This window comes from Pollachius pollachius (genome assembly GCF_949987615.1).
Source record: "Pollachius pollachius genome assembly, chromosome: 8".
NCBI classification, from domain to species: Eukaryota; Metazoa; Chordata; class Actinopteri; order Gadiformes; family Gadidae; genus Pollachius; species Pollachius pollachius.
This window is the reverse complement of record NC_136941.1, coordinates 19,548,366-19,564,573: the sequence shown is the minus strand read 5'-3', so window position 1 is coordinate 19,564,573 and position 16,208 is coordinate 19,548,366.

The window sequence follows — 16,208 nt, the reverse complement described above, 5'->3', positions numbered from 1 at the left end:
ATGAGTGTGTTCATAGAATTTTCATAGATATTTTACCATTCAATGTAAAATGCATTAATCTGGTGCACTTTGAGAGGAAAATTAAGAGGCTAATTCAACTGTGTCCTATGTGAGCTGTTTAGTATTATTTTCTGGAATAATTCAGAGGCATTGGGAACCATGCCTGTGTAACACCCTGAAAAGGAGAGAAGTAAATAATCACGCTCGACACGGTGCTCTCTTTGTCATGGCTTTGACAAGAATGTATTAATATTCCAAAGTATTTACATAGGTGCAATATGTTTTTAAAGAAAATATCAAAACAGAAAATATACAATTTCTTCACATTCAAATATGAAGTTCACAGTCTGGTTGTCTTCTTTACTTTCACATTTTCTCACTTAAGTAAACTCAAATAAATATATATTACACTTATAGCCATTTACTTGTGTTATTCCAATCATTCCCTCTCTTAAAAAGTTACATTGTGAATTAAACAAATCAATAATAAGGCCTAAATACACACTTTAACATAAATGTACAAACCTATGTATGCACAATGTGTGTTTTACTTTAACCACTCAACCATGGTCTCATGGCGCACTCTAGTGGACATGGTGGAATAGTGCACTGCATGATCATGTCACTGTATATTTTTACTGCCATGCGAGCCGTAAATAGAGGCTTGGCGAGCCGCGCAGTTCGACGTTTTCTTCAATGGTCTCTTAGAGAACATAAAGGATGAAGTGATTACCCAGGAACCTCCCGTCAGCTTCGATGCTCTTGTGGACCTGGCCGTTCGTGTGGACTCCCGGCTGTAGAAGCGCTGCAAGTGGAGAGCTCCAAGAAGCTTTGGCGAAGCACCAGGTGAAGGAGCAGCTCCTCATCCGCCCTGGCCTGCCCTGCCATCCACCTCATCTCAACCTCCAGAGCCAATGCAAATTAACCGCTATCACCTCACAGCAACAGAGAAGCAGCGGAGACTCAATTGCAATTTGTGCCTGTATTGTGGTCAGTCTGGCCACTACTCCGTTGCTTGTCCATCAAAAGGCGGTGCTCATCAGTGAGACGAGGAGTACTGGTGAGCTTCCCTTTTCACGTCCTCCTCGATCCTGCTTCCTGCTACTATAGAGTGGGCTGGTCAGCAGCAACCACTCACCATTCTCATTGACTCTGGGGCTGATGAGAATTTCATAGACATTAATCTAGCGTTTCAATTGAGACTGCAAATTCTTCCTTTAGATTCACCCCTAGTGGCCAATGCCTTGAACGGTAGGAAACTTGTTGATATTACCCATGTGTCTGCTCCTGTGTCTCTTCTTGTTTCTGGCAACCATCGTGAATAGATCCAGCTCCACATTATTGAGTCCCCTCACGCTCCCGTAGTCCTTGGTCGTCCCTGGTTGAAGAAACATAACCATCACATTGACTGGGTCAGCAACAAGGTTCTGGCCTGGAGCCCTTCCTGTTTGTCACCCTGCCTCTGCCAAGCTCATGTCCCTGTCCCTGCAGTGGTGGACCCCCCTGGTGAATTCCCTGATCTGTCTGCCATTCGCTCTGTGTACATGGACCTCAAAGCCGCGTTTAGTAAATCCCACGCCATTGCCCTTCCCCCTCATCGCCCCTATGATTGTGATATCAACCTCCTGCCAGGTAAGGTGCCACCAACGGGCTGACCCTACTCGCTCTTCCGACCTGAATATCGGTCCATGGAGAAGTATATTCAGGAGTCATTGACTAACGGCATAATTCGCCCCTCATCCTCTCCTGCGGGGGCAGGATTCTTTTTCGGTGCTAAGAAAGATGGCTCCCTTCGTCCCTGTATTATTGATTATCGTGGTCTCAATGACATCACAGTCAAAGACCGGTACCCTCTTCCCCTCATGTCTTCCGCATTCGAGCTACTCCATGGATCAACCATCTTCTCCAAACTGGACCTCCAGAGTGCTTATCACCTGATACGGACTCGTGAGGGGGATGAATGGAAGACCATCCGGTATGATACCGGTGTCATCCGGTATGATACCGGTGTCTTCCGGTATCATTAAGAGTACCTCGTCATGCCATTTGGCCTCACCAATGCCCCGGCTGTTTTCCAGGCACTGGTAAATGACATCCTGAGAGACATGTTAAATACATTTGTTTTGGTCTATTTAGATGACATTTCAATTTTTTCTCGCTCCCCTACTGACCATGTTCACCATGTCCGCCAGGTTCTCCAGCGCCTCCTCGAGAATCAACTCTATGTCAAGGCAGTGAAGTGTGAGTTCCACCGCAGCTCTGTTCCCTTCCTGGGGTATGTTATCTCTGCCGGGGCCATTGAGATGGATAAACAGAAGGTGAAAGCAGTCGTTGACTGATCCCAACCGACAACCCGCCGTGAGCTGCAACGCTTTCTGGGAATTGTCAATTTCTATCTGCGATTTATCAGAAACTACAGCACGCTGGCTGCCCCTCTCACTGCCCTTACCTTAACATCAGTTCAGTTTGTCTGGTCACCTGCTGCGGAGAGAGCTTTCCAGGATCTCAAGAAGCGGTTTACCTCTGCCCCTATCCTGACACAGCTTGACCCCAACCGCCAGTTCATCGTGGAAGTGGACGCGTCAGATGTGGGTGTTGGAGCCAGTGTTCAGAAAAGGATGAGAGGGTACACCCTTGTGCTTTTTTCTCCCATCGACTCACTCCATCGAAGCACAACTATGATGTTGGCAATCGAGAATTGCTGGCCGTTAAGTTGACTCTAGAGGAGTGGCGCCATTGGCTAGAGGGGTCTAATGTTCCATTACTGGTTTGGACTGATCATAAAAACCTTGAATACATTGGCACTGCTAAACATCTGCCTCAAGTAGCCCAGATGAAACGAGGAATATCCTTTCTGGCCACTGTATTGTTGGGGCAGTACAGTGGGACATTAAGTCTCTGGTGCGCTCCGCCCAACCGGACAATGCTGCACCCAGTCAGTGCCCTGTCAACCGCCTGTTTGTTCCTGTGTCCCTCCATTCCCAGGTCTTGCAGTGGGGTCATTCATCCCGGCTCTCCTGCCATCCTGGAGCTAGGCGCACCCAAGCCTTCATCCACAGAAAATTTTGGTGGCCTACCATTGGAGGTGATGTTCATGCCTTTGTCTCTGCCTGTTCTGTCTGTGCACGGAGTAAGAACTCCACACAACCCCCTTCCGGCCTGTTGCAGCCCCTACCCATACCCAAGAGACCCTGGTCTCACATTGCTCTGGATTTCGTTACTGGTCTTCCACCATCTGATGGTAACACCACTATTCTCACAGTTGTTGATTGATTTTCCAAATCAGTACATCTTGTTCCATTAACCAAGATCCCTTCTGCCAAGGAGACTGCCAACTTAGTCATTTCACATGTGTTCAAGTACCATGGATTGCCTCTGGATGTAGTTTCCGACAGGGGCCCACAGTTCACGTCTCACTTCTGGAAAGCCTTTTGCACTCTCATTGGTGCTTCTGTCAGTTTGTCTTCAGGGTACCATCCTCAAAGCAATGGCCAGACGGAGCGGGCAAACCAACAACTTTAGACTACTTTGCGTTGCATTGGCAGCTGAGGGACCGTTCTTCTGGAGCTTCCAGCTACTCCTTTTTAATGCTGTCTCAGCTACCAGTCCCCCCTATTCCCTGCTCAGGAGGTAGAGGTCAGCGTGCCCTCAGCCCTGGCCTTCGTCCGCCATTGCCGGCAGACATGGAGAAGGACACGGACGATTCTCCAGCGTGCCTCGGTCAAGATGAAGAGTCAGGCAGACCGCCATCGCTCTAAGGCTCCTCCCTATCGTGTGGGACAGCGTGTCTGGCTGGCGACCCGGGACATTCCGCTCAGGGTGGAGTCTCGGAAACTTGCACCCCGCTTCATTGGTTCTTAACCCATTGAGAGAATTATTGGCCCCGCTGCTGTCCGTCTAAAACTTCCCCCCAACCTCCACTGCATCCATCCCACCTTCCATGTCTCCAGCGTTAAGCCCTTTGTCTTTAGCCAGCTCTGCCCTGCCCCCAAGCCCCCTCCTCCATCACGAGTCAGAGACCTTCAGTGTTCACCAGCTCTTAGAGGTCCGTCGCCGGGGCCACAGCCTCCAGTTCCTAGTGGACTGGGAGGGTTACGGTCCAGAAGAAAGGTGCTGGGTTCAAGTTTGTGACATTTTTGACCGTTTGACTGTTGACCTTCTGGAGAAACATCCAGTTCCCCCAGTTAAGACGCCAGGAGAAGTCTGTAGGAGGGGGGTACTGTAAGGGATCCTGATATTTAAGTTCCTGTTTTTTCGGCAACATGTGCTTTTAATTACATTTTGTAGGTCAGTCGGTGGTGTCATGTGCTTTTCTGTTTGTTTTGGAATGCCATGTACTTTTGACTCCACCCTGCTACTCCTGTCTTGATTTGAATTGCTGCCTCTTTCTCAGTGAAAGCCTAACACTTATGATCATATCGTGACTATATATAATATTGTATATTATTAGGGGTCCACCAATACAGTAATCTGTAAATGTAAAGCATCAGATTAAGGTACGGCTACACTGAACGTGTTAAGGTATGGCCACACTGAACGCATTACACGCATTAGAGGCGTTGAAAATCTGCATTTTTGCCTAGGGAACCATTGGTTTAGGCGCGTAGATGCGTTACACGCGTTTTACGCACCTAAATAACGCGCCCAACGCACCAACATACAGTGGGGCAAAAAAGTATTTAGTCAGCCACCAATTGTGCAAGTTCTCCCACTTAAAAAGATGAGAGAGGCCTGTAATTTTCATCATAGGTATACCTCAGCTATGTGAGACAAAATGAAAAAAAAAAAATCTAGAAAATCACTGTCTGATTTTTAAAGAATTTATTTGCAAATTATGGTGGAAAATAAGTATTTGGTCAATAACAAAAGGTCATCTCAATACTTTGTTACATGCCCTTTGTTGGCAATGACAGAGGTCAAATGTTTTCTGTAAGTCTTTACAAGGTTTTCACACACTGCTGCTGGTATTTTGGCCCATTCCTCCATGCAGATCTCCTCTAGAGCAGTGATGTTTTTGGGCCTTCGCTGGGCAACACAGACTTTCAACTCCCTCCAAAGATTTTCTATGGGGTTGAGATCTGGAGACTGGCTAGGCCACTCCAGGACCTTGAAATGCTTCTTACGAAGCCACTCCTTCGTTGCCCGGGCGGTGTGTTTGGGGTCATTGTCATGCTGAAAGACCCAGCCACGTTTCATCTTCAGTGCCCTTGCTGATGGAAGGAGGTTTTCACTCAAAATCTCACGATACATGGCCCCATTCATTCTTTCCGTCACACGGATCAGACGTCCTGGTCCCTTGGCAGAAAAACAGCCCCAAAGCATGATGTTTCCACCCCCATGCTTCACTGTAGGTATGGTGTTCTTTGGATGCAACTCAGCATTCTTTCTCCTCCAAACACAACGAGTTGAGTTTTTACCAAAAAGTTCTATTTTGGTTTCATCTGACCATATGACATTCTCCCAATCCTGTTCTGGATCATCCAAATGCTCTCTAGCAAACTTCAAATGGGCCCGGACATGCACTGGCTTTAGCAGGGGGACACGTCTGGCACTGCAGGATTTGAGTCCCTGGCGGCGTAGTGTGTTAGCGATGGTAGCCTTTGTTACTTTGGTCCCAGCTCTCTGGAGGTCATTCACTAGGTCCCCCCGTGTGGTTCTGGGATTTTTGTTCACCGTTCTTGTGATCATTTTGACCCCACAGGGTGAGATCTTGCGTGGAGCCCCAGATCGAGGGAGATTATCAGTGATCTTGTATGTATTCCATTTCCTAATAATTGCTCCCACAGTTGATTTATTCACACCAAGCTGCTTACCTATTGCAGATTCAGACTTCCCAGCCTGGTGCAGGTCTACAATTGTGCTTCTGGTGTCCTTTGACAGCTCTTTGGTCTTGGCCATAGTGGAGTTTGGAGTGTGACTGTGAGGTTGTGGACAGGTGTCTTTTATACTGATAAGGAGTTCAAACAGGTGCCATTAATACAGGTAACAAGTGGAGGACAGAGGAGCCTCTTAAAGAAGAAGTTACAGGTCTGTGACAGCCAGAAATCTTGCTGGTTTGTAGGTGACCAAATATTTATTTTCCACCATAATTTGCAAATAAATTCTTAAAAAATCAGACAATGTGATTTTCTGGATTTTTTTTTTTCATTTTGTCTCTCATAGCTGAGGTTTACCTATGATGAAAATTACAGGCCTCTCTCGTCTTTTTAAGTGGGAGAACTTGCACAATTGGTGGCTGACTAAATACTTTTTTGCCCCACTGTATATATATATATACACAATATTCATCCCTGTTCCTTCACTTTGTTCTTGTTTTTCAAGTTGGATACACACATACACATTCTTGTTGTCTCAACCATTGTTTAATAAAAAAAAATACTATTTCATTCATCCAAGTGTAATGATCTGTTATTCTTTAATATATTTGATACTTTGTGAATGGCTTTTAAAAGTATCATGGTTGTGTGGTCAGCTCCTGCCTCATCAGAAGAAGTTGCCTGGAAACTAGATGCTAAATGGACTGTTGCTACTCTGCTTTCTCAGTCACACTCTGACCACGGGTAAGTGAATTGGAATTAGGCTACAAGCAAAATAAAGGAAATCCAATAGTCCAGTTGTGCAAAAATGAATATCTTGAATCGTCTTTAATTTATCAGATGTAAGGTAAATTAAGGTTAAGCCACTAAAGTCAGTAGCCTAGTGCTACCCATGCTAACACGAAAGTGAAGCTTTCCCTAGAACTTAAAAACGTATCTAAGTAGCTTTCAGTTGTCACCCTACCAGAACAACAGTCAGAAAAGTACTTGGGTATGTGTTTTTTAAATTTATATTTACCATTCAATATTGTAATCGCGGCTATCAGTCCCATAGAAGAACATGGGAGCGCGGCGTGTTTTGGAACTATACAGGCTTACATGAACCACGTGACCACCCTGCCGGCGAGATCAGAGTGTTGCAACTCTTCTCTCTCTATGGCTCTGGGCCTACCTAATTCACCTCATTCCGCCCCTTTTTAAATGTTATTGTCTTCCGCTTTGTGTTGAAACTTCCGGTCAGCTAGATATGGCTAGATAGCTACATTGAAATACCCAGCGAATTAAGATGGAGAGGCTAACATGGGTAGAGACAAAAAACATGTCAAAAGTTTGGATGGAGGGAATGTACTTCACCACCCGAGGTTAATGAACTCCACCGAGTGGGTGGATGACATGCGGCAGTGGCCTCAGGTGTCATATGGGGATATTTTTAATTATTACCCGCGGCTTCTACATGCAAGTACAAATTGGCTTGTTCTGCACAAAGCTAAAGGCATGCAAGTTACTGATTTGGTCTCATTAAAAACAGGTAATGCTTCACATCCCATATGATGAGGCTTTCTGTGCAAAGACTGTGGCTAGACTAAGAGCATTCTATTTCAGAGACATGCTTCCTTTTGTTTCAGACGAGTATAATGAAGGTCGCCTGTTGCTCTGTGAGCGTTATATGCAGTTATGCAAATGATTACTTTATACTACTTGTACATATTTTAACTAATATTTGTACATATTATTGGCTATTGTTTTTAATGTAATTAGTTTTTAGTATTATGTCAAAGCATTAACTCAGTCATTGAAGGATTTAGCAAATGCCTCAAATGTGTCAAGTTTATTTTATTGACCCTCTCTGACAAAGACATCATGTTTGTGTATAAAAATACAGATATCAGTTAAAGTGTGTTATAGATTTGTAAAAATTAACAATATAAACAACAAAAGAAACAACATTTTAACCATGTAACCATTACAACTGATTTAACTTATAACTGATTGAACATCTTATTCCTCATCTTCTTGTATAATGTCCCCACGAAGATTACATAGACCTGCACAGACTCTTAGAATCTTGTCAAATTTCGGGGCAAGGTTAATGGGCACTGTTTGAGAGACTATTCTGTAGTTCTTCACGCAGCGTATGACCCTCTCAACGTGCACTCGGATGTTGGCTATGCGCCTCATGTTGGTGGTGTCTTCTTTGGACAAGGGAAGGCCTCTTCTGGTGAAAGCTGGCAGGACGAGCTTGACTTTACGTTCAAACAGAAGATCTTGGATAACAACTCCTCGGTCAGCCATCACCTCATCACCTGGACGCAGACACTCCAGAAACCCTGAGTTGGCTGTGATGAACTTATCACTGCATCTCCCACCATATGCCGGAGAGATGAACATAATCAAACCACATGGTGCAATAGCTATGAGGAACTTGATTGTATTATGTCCATAGTAATGACTGTAAGACTCGCCTCTTGAGTCCAGATTGTGAGCCTTCTGAAGAGGCGTCTCAGAACAGTTGATTACGCATGTGGTTAATGGATAATGTTCCCTAAAGCTCTGTGGCATCGTTGCCTGGATCGTCTCCCTGGGCAGCCATGGAACATAGCACCTCATCTTCTCCTCCATGAAGTCCAGCCACTGAGAGATTATCCTACTAACCACAAACTGAGACACTCTGAACCTCTCTGCGATGTCGTCCTGCAATAGGTTCAGCCGGAGCTCCATCAGGGTCATCAACAGTTGATCCTTGGGATGTAGCTGAGAGATGCTGCATCCTTCTTTCAGGTCGTCGGATAAAGCCTCAAAGGCAGCCACTTGTACAGTAGACACAGCCGATCATTCCGGAGAAGTTTGGTGTGTACAAGATGTTGTTCAGGACACTGTTTTGACTGTTCATGGAGGTGAGGACAATGGAGTGAGTCACTGACAGCAAAGATGTGATCTTCCATGAATGTATACTTCCCCTGTGTAGAAGCATAACGGTGTGTCATCCCATCAGTCAACCCATCAGTCTCCTGGATTGCAGAGCTGATTGAGGGTTCTGTAAAAATAACAGCCTCAGACATCAGTAAGTTATCGACGATAAGGTTAATCATTTTGCTGCCTTTCAACACAACCAGTCCTGGACATCAAATTAGAAAGCCTCAACCTGATCTTATCTTGTAATGCTGTCCATTTATTGAGGTCAAGCCAAGGCATAGTTACGGGTATATGCTGATCATACTCATTAGACGCTAGCTGGCTAACGACTAGCGATATTGATAGCTGTTAGTGCTAAAATGTTATCTTACCTTGGAGCCTCACAAGCATCCGACGAGCCTTATTCGCCGGAGGAATAACATTTCCCATCCATTTCTCGGGGTATGGGTGTTGGTCAGATGGTCTGCCGTCCACAAAATGAAAAGAACAGAGTAGGGTTTTTTCGGAGGGTTCTTCAAATTTAGCGCCTTTAGCCACATACGCCGGTCCTCATCGCTGGATGGCGGAGGATGAAGATTGAAGATTGCCCATCAACATTCTGCCCTGGTTTTCCCGTGTACAACACAGTATTGTTGCAAGGACACCCGAAGCCCAATCCCTACGAGCAGAGACGTGCGGTGAGGTCCGTGGCTGGTGAGTCAGATTTACAAATATATGAACCCAATTGTTATATAGTACCGGCCTTGAATCATTATCTTGCATATTTGCAGTCAGAAATGTTTTTTTTTTTAAATAAACAAACTGATGTAGTGCACTTGACTGCTTAAAATAAGTTAAAGGAAGCATCCTGTAAACACTGTGGGCTCACGCATACGCCCCCTTCAGTGAGGCAGAGGTACTGGCTGCCTCATTTCATGCTTTTTCAGCGCGGTTTTATGTCAGATCAGAATATTTAGTCTTGATGCAAGACTATGTTATACACATACATACATACATACATCAAATACATTAATTAGTTTAAGTAAAGTGCGATTATACAATAAAAGTGTCTACAAACATTACATTGGTGACAACGGTGAAAAAGCAAACTGGGTTGAGCGCATGCGCCCCCTCACCTGGGTCCTCAGCTTTAAGAACCCTGAGGGCCAGGTGGCTCGATGGCTGGAAGTTTTGCAGGAGTATGACTTCGAGATCCAGCATCGGGCGGGGCGGCTCCACAGCAATGCTGACGCACTCTCCCGACGGCCCTGTGCAGTCCTGGAGTGTCGCTACTGCCTGCGCCAGGAGGAGCGGGCCCATGAGTCTCCGATGGTGGCGGCTCTCCAGACCACCGAGGCTGACCAGACCATCGGGGAGGCGGAGGGGTGGCTCCTGCTGACGGCGAGTCAGCTGGAGCAGCAACAGCGGGCCGACGCTACAATATAATTTTTTTTCTTTTTTTTTAATTTTATCATAATTAGTTTTTTCTTTTTTATGATGCCTCACCTGCCTCCCCTGACTGCACGTCACTTCCTACGAGAGCTCCCCGCGCTACGGCCATCCGGAGGCGCACAGAGCTTTTGGCCGTGATATTATATATATAATTATATTATATTATATACTATTATATATAGAGCTCCGGGAGTCGCAAACGGCAACAATCACTTTTTCCTCCATGCTGCGGTTCACCCCGAACTGCACTGCACTGAGTTGGCCGGTTGAACGCTGATTGGCTGTTACGTTACACATGTCACTCAGTGGCCACGCTGTAGACCGCTGATTGGCTGTCATCACGCGAATGTCGCGTCAAAGTTGAAATATTTCAATTCGAGCGAATTTGTCGCGCCACAAATCCTCTTGAACGCGCTCGCCTGTGCAGGGCGAAAGTGTGGCGCGACCAATCAAAACTTGTCGCCGGTTTTCTCTAGCGAATAATTCGCCCGATATGCGTCTCTACGTTCACTGTGTATGGGATCTTGTCGCCCCATCGCGTTTGACGTGAACGCACAGTATGCGTTCAGTGTGGCCGTACCTTTACATTGAAGCGATTTTTGCTGACGCTTTTATCCACACCGACGGTGGAGTCAACCACACGGGGCAGCCAGCTCGTCAGGAGCAGTGAGGGTGAGGCGTCTTGCTCAGGGACACCTCAACACTCAGCATGAGAGAAGGCCTACGACTAAGGTGGTCTGATGCAATGACACGGCATAAATAGCGCTGTTCACACGAAGAGAAGAGACACAGGCGCTGTTGCGGATTACCGATCACCATAACATATAGAAAGATGTGTTAGGCCAGTTTGATGACTGCTGAAGCGTTGAGGGGAATCTAGGTCTGAGGGATTTCTCCATTACATTATTCCATCACTGGGATATTAAGACCAAATGGAACCGTACCTTTTTGACCTGTGATTCCTAAATATGCATAGACATAAAAACTGTAAAATGTATATATATTTATTTGATACTACAGTGTTGAAATTTGATCTATCGAACAAAGAATATTTGGGCTCAGCCATAGAGATTAAAACCAATATCGATAATTAGTGGATTATGTGTTAATCGATAATCCTGACCCTGAAGTACCATCTGATACAGTGATGCTGAACATTTTCAACAAGTTTTTGAGTGAAAAAAATGGTATTGCTGTATCCTATTAACAGTAATTGCCATGTGTGGTAAAGTTTCCCCTTTACCTGGCTGTCTTTGACATCACACTGTGTATGCGTGTGGCATGGTTCGATGAATGATCCTTACTTACTAATTTAGCTGCACTAGCATTACATGGTTGCATACCATGACTGTGTTCAGCTAATGTCAAATGTGCCAATCACAATGTTCACAGGTTCGGAAGGCCCTGATGTTGTTCCACCAAGGCCTCCCGGGAAGTCATGTCATTAAATATGTCTGCAAGAATTGTTTAAACAGTCATTGAAGGCATTTGAACCCTTATCGTTTGGCTCATATGGGGAGAATGTACAAACCCACACCAAAAAAATATCCCATTTCCTATAAATAATTAAAGGGGGGAGTCTGAAGGAAAAATTCATATGTTGCTACCTTTTAGTCATATAGGCTTTGTTTTCCATTCCGTGTATTGTCTTGCCACCCTTTTCCTTAGGCCTCTATGTACTGACCTTTGTGCTTGGTTCAGTGATGTCGTCAAAATGTTAACCCTTGTGCTCTGGTTAGCTTTCCTACCTTCCTCTGAGTCAATCAAAATATTAACCTTTGTGCTCTGGTCAGCTGTCCCACCTTCCTCAGTGGCATCTAATATTAACCTTTGTACTTGGGTAAAACGATCACAAGGGATAGGACATCCTCAACCTGTATTCTGGACTCACTCTGCTAGAGAGGAGTCTAATGTATGCATGCATAAAACCTAGGTTATATTTGTTCTACAAGTTTTTGCTTTTTGCATTTAGAAATCTCATCTTTCCTAGACGCATTATCTGTTTATGGAAATTGCCACGACAGAAGTCATTGCCATAATCATGGTCTTTAACCAATTGTTGTAATTGCGTTAGCACAAAATAAATGTTATAAACCATACTTATGTAGTGACACCCACCAAAAATACAAAACTTAGTATTAACAGAATCAAGACTAACGCAACAAATATATATATAAATGATTCTCGCACTCAACATTAATAAGTAAATCTCACTCTCATCTCATCTCTCTCACTCCCTCATATATCTATCATAAGTAAATGTACTGGCTAAAACACATGCCAGCTCTTTTAGTGTACAGACTTCCTTCCCCACTCTGTGTTTCCCAAAGTTTCTGAATGTAGCGGGTTAAAGGGCAGAGGACGCTGTTTACATTCGACAGAATGGCCCGGGACATTACTATGCATAAAAGTACAACTTCTCTGAGTTTAGAAATGGTTGGATACATTTGAGATAATGTCAATAGACAATAAAATCAAACATATAACCTAGGTCTAGTAATTATTTGCTGAAATCGTACATATTATACCGTTAACTACATTATCATGCTGGTGGCTAGTCCATTGACCAATTGTGCTTACAGCTGGCAATCGTTATAGTCACTATCCAGTTTCCTTCTGGCCTATCTTAAATTCTTAAAGATAACATTAGCCATAAAGTAACATGATGACTTAGGTCCTTAGTTACCATTGAATTACTAATACCATGAAAGGGTAGAATCTACATTTTGAAACATTCCTTCCCTTCACCTCTCTCAACATATTTCGACACACAATACAGAAGAATACAACGGATGTGATTGCTCTAGACTAACAACTGAGTCAAAGCTGAGTCACAGTGGCTTGGTCTCCATGATAGCCTTCCCAGGAATCCCGCCAGCATGTTTGGCAGGGTGAGGTTTTACAGCCTCCATCACACAATGGAGAACCAAACCCATTACATCCTGACCGGAAATGACTCATCAGCTAAATTATATATTTAAAAATGAGAGACATGTATTATTATTATATATTATTTATGAATGTTACTGTGAAGTTGATTAAGATAACCTCGTGAATCTAATAAAAGAGGAAACATATGAACATTTTCACGACGTGTTATCTTGCCTGATTCACTGTACTTAAATTAATTGTGAATCGTAATTTCATGAGAAAAAGATTATTAATAGTTATTAAAAGTATGTAAAAAAACAACAAGTATAAATACAAGATATACCATAGATTCCCCTTTGGTTTTGGATTGTCGGAGCCGTTAAAGTATAGTGAAAAATTATAAGTGCTACTTTAACGGCACAGACAATCCAAAACCCAAGTGGAATCTAGATGGAAAAACTGTGTAGTTCAAAACGTGAGCAGCTTTTACTTCTTCGCCACCTACATAGTTTGTTATGTACGATCATTCAAAAACCCCATGTTATTTCCAAGCCCCCGGGAACAGTGCCTACTTCCGCAATCCACCAGTGCTCAGCGGCCAAGCCTGGTATTGCAGCTGTTTAAGCGGGCTGTGGATTGGTCCCTCGATTCAAGGGGCCCAGAAGTAGATATCTCCGTTAACTCCAATACAAGTGGGGAACAGGATTGTGTCTCCGCAAAAAAATGTCTGGATATCAATCAAAGGCTCATAATTATCTTTATGCCATTTACTAAAAAAATGTAAGTTTTCTTTTTTTCAAAACGTCAAGCGTTTTTTCACCTCAAGCGTTTTATTAGCCGTTTTATGTTATTATTTTTTGCTGGCGAAGGAGGGGTGGGCAGCTGAAAGGAGTCGTAGTGAAACAAATGTTGTTTCGGCCCGGCATTCGAGAGGGCCTAGTGCACCGCTCCGTTAACTTCTCGTGCCCGAGGTTTTTCCTTTTACTTAACATGAATGACGTTGATGGTTTTTAGGCACTGTGGTGACTTTTTATCACTAAAAGTGTTTGAGTGATAAAGGGATTTTTAGACTGGTTCAGCTGCTGCTCAATGACTCTCACGTTCCTCTGCTTGAGATCATTGCGATTCACTATGTATTGATCCATTTATTCAAAAGCTCCAAAGACAAGGAACGGGTGAATTACGGTATCATTTTCATAATATTGTTAATAGCCTAATAAACATTTCAGTTGCGTTAGTATTTAATTATTAATTTGCTTGTTTAGCTGTGTGACAGTTAACAATGTTGGTGTATTACAATAATTTATGTGGATAGGCTACTCCAACCTCATTGGTGATCAATATGTAACCATTTATTTGTATATAAATTATTGATTGCATTTTTTATAAATAGTTGAAAGGAATCTGTTTCTTGGTGTTATATGCAGCAATCTTTCATATTCATGAAGTAAACTTATACTTCCATGGTCGGTAAACAATGCGACTGCGATCGCTCAGTAGAGGTGGTTCGGTCGCGAACTGATTCGTTCGAACGAACGAATCGTTAGAACGAACGATCCGAACTGGTTCTTCTCTCTCGTTCGCGTCGTTCGCATCGGTCGTCTCGTTCTCGTCGGTCGTCTCGTTCGCGTCGTTCGTGACTCAGAATTGACTCCTCCCAGACCCACGACTCGCAGACAGTTCGTTCAGGAAGACGAGGGACCGAGGCGACTCACGGCACACACTGTTGCTTGCACTGCACCAGGAGCAGGTTATAGTTATAAGTAGGCTTTACTTAGTTAGCTTCAACGATACATGAAGTAAACATACTTTGAACGTCCATGTAGGCCTACGCAGCAGCACTATGCGCAGGTGATGCCGCATGATATGCCGCAAGGCATATCATTATTAACTAACGCATTATCTCTGAGGTGAAGTAAAGCCTCAGGTGGTCCGTTACATTTTCTTGTCAAGTAGCCTGGTGTTTACATTTTAGGGTTAGGGTTTCACATTGTTCCTTTATCTCGGGTATTTTTTTGATATATAAAATTAACGATATTGACTCAACTTTCAGGATAAAGTGATTCGGTTCGCCATTCGATTCACCGGAAACTGGACTGAACCAGTTCAGTCGAGTTTCCGGTAGCACTGAGTCTGACTGACTCAGCTGAGAACCATGCAATGGGTGCATTGCATGATGCGATTCACCGCTACCGGAAACGGAAACTGGACTGAACCGGAAACTGGGCGGAACGAACGAACGAACGATTCGCGAACGACTCATCTTGGCGAACTGACTGACGCGAACTGGTTCACGTAAACGAATCATTGAATCCACCTCTATCGCTCAGACCTCTCGCTTATGATGCTACAATGCTAACGATAGAAAACGATGAATATTTCTGCATCCGGTACGTCATGAACTAGGGCGTGGCTAGTCTCCCACGATGCGGAAGCAAATCACTCCTTGATGTTGCCCTGCGACATTGAGCAGTTTTCATAGGAATGAATGGGCGCCATTTTGGAATCCGCTGTTCTATAATATGTCCATGGTTATTTCCCATAGACATTTGATCGATGGAACCAGGAGCCTCGGAGGCGGGACTTATTCTCCGTAAGTCTGCTCCTTCCGGTAGACACCCATGGGACATAAGAGATCACGCATATGTTGTTTGTGGATTTAAATTATAATCTTTCATGCAAAGGAAACAAAACATTTTTTTCGAAGAAGTTAGATAATGTTAGGTTTTGTGTGAGGCCACTTTATGAACTACAGCACCTCGCTGCTCTCGACGCGAATGATATACGTCACCACCACTCTAGTACAGACATGGCGATCTCTCTGCTCCACTTCACTGCCTTTTTCCAAGAGGAGGATAACAGCATCGAAAGTGGTGAAACCATTATAAGTCGGGGCATGTGTCGATTTTCAGTTATGCGATGGGGAGATTGTTGGTCGTGTCCACGCCAGTCGTAGGGAGCGTGACGTCACATACGAGACGTGTAGTCTTTCTCATGTTTTCTCTACAGCCTTTAACTGAACAATTGCACAATAAACGGACAAACTCTTTGCATGAAAAATTATCATTTAAATCCAGAAACAACATATGTGTAATCCAGGGCATATTAAGACTGGGACCAGAAAATAAATACTTTCTCTCCATTGAAACACGTTCATATTTTATTTTCTCAGAGGTC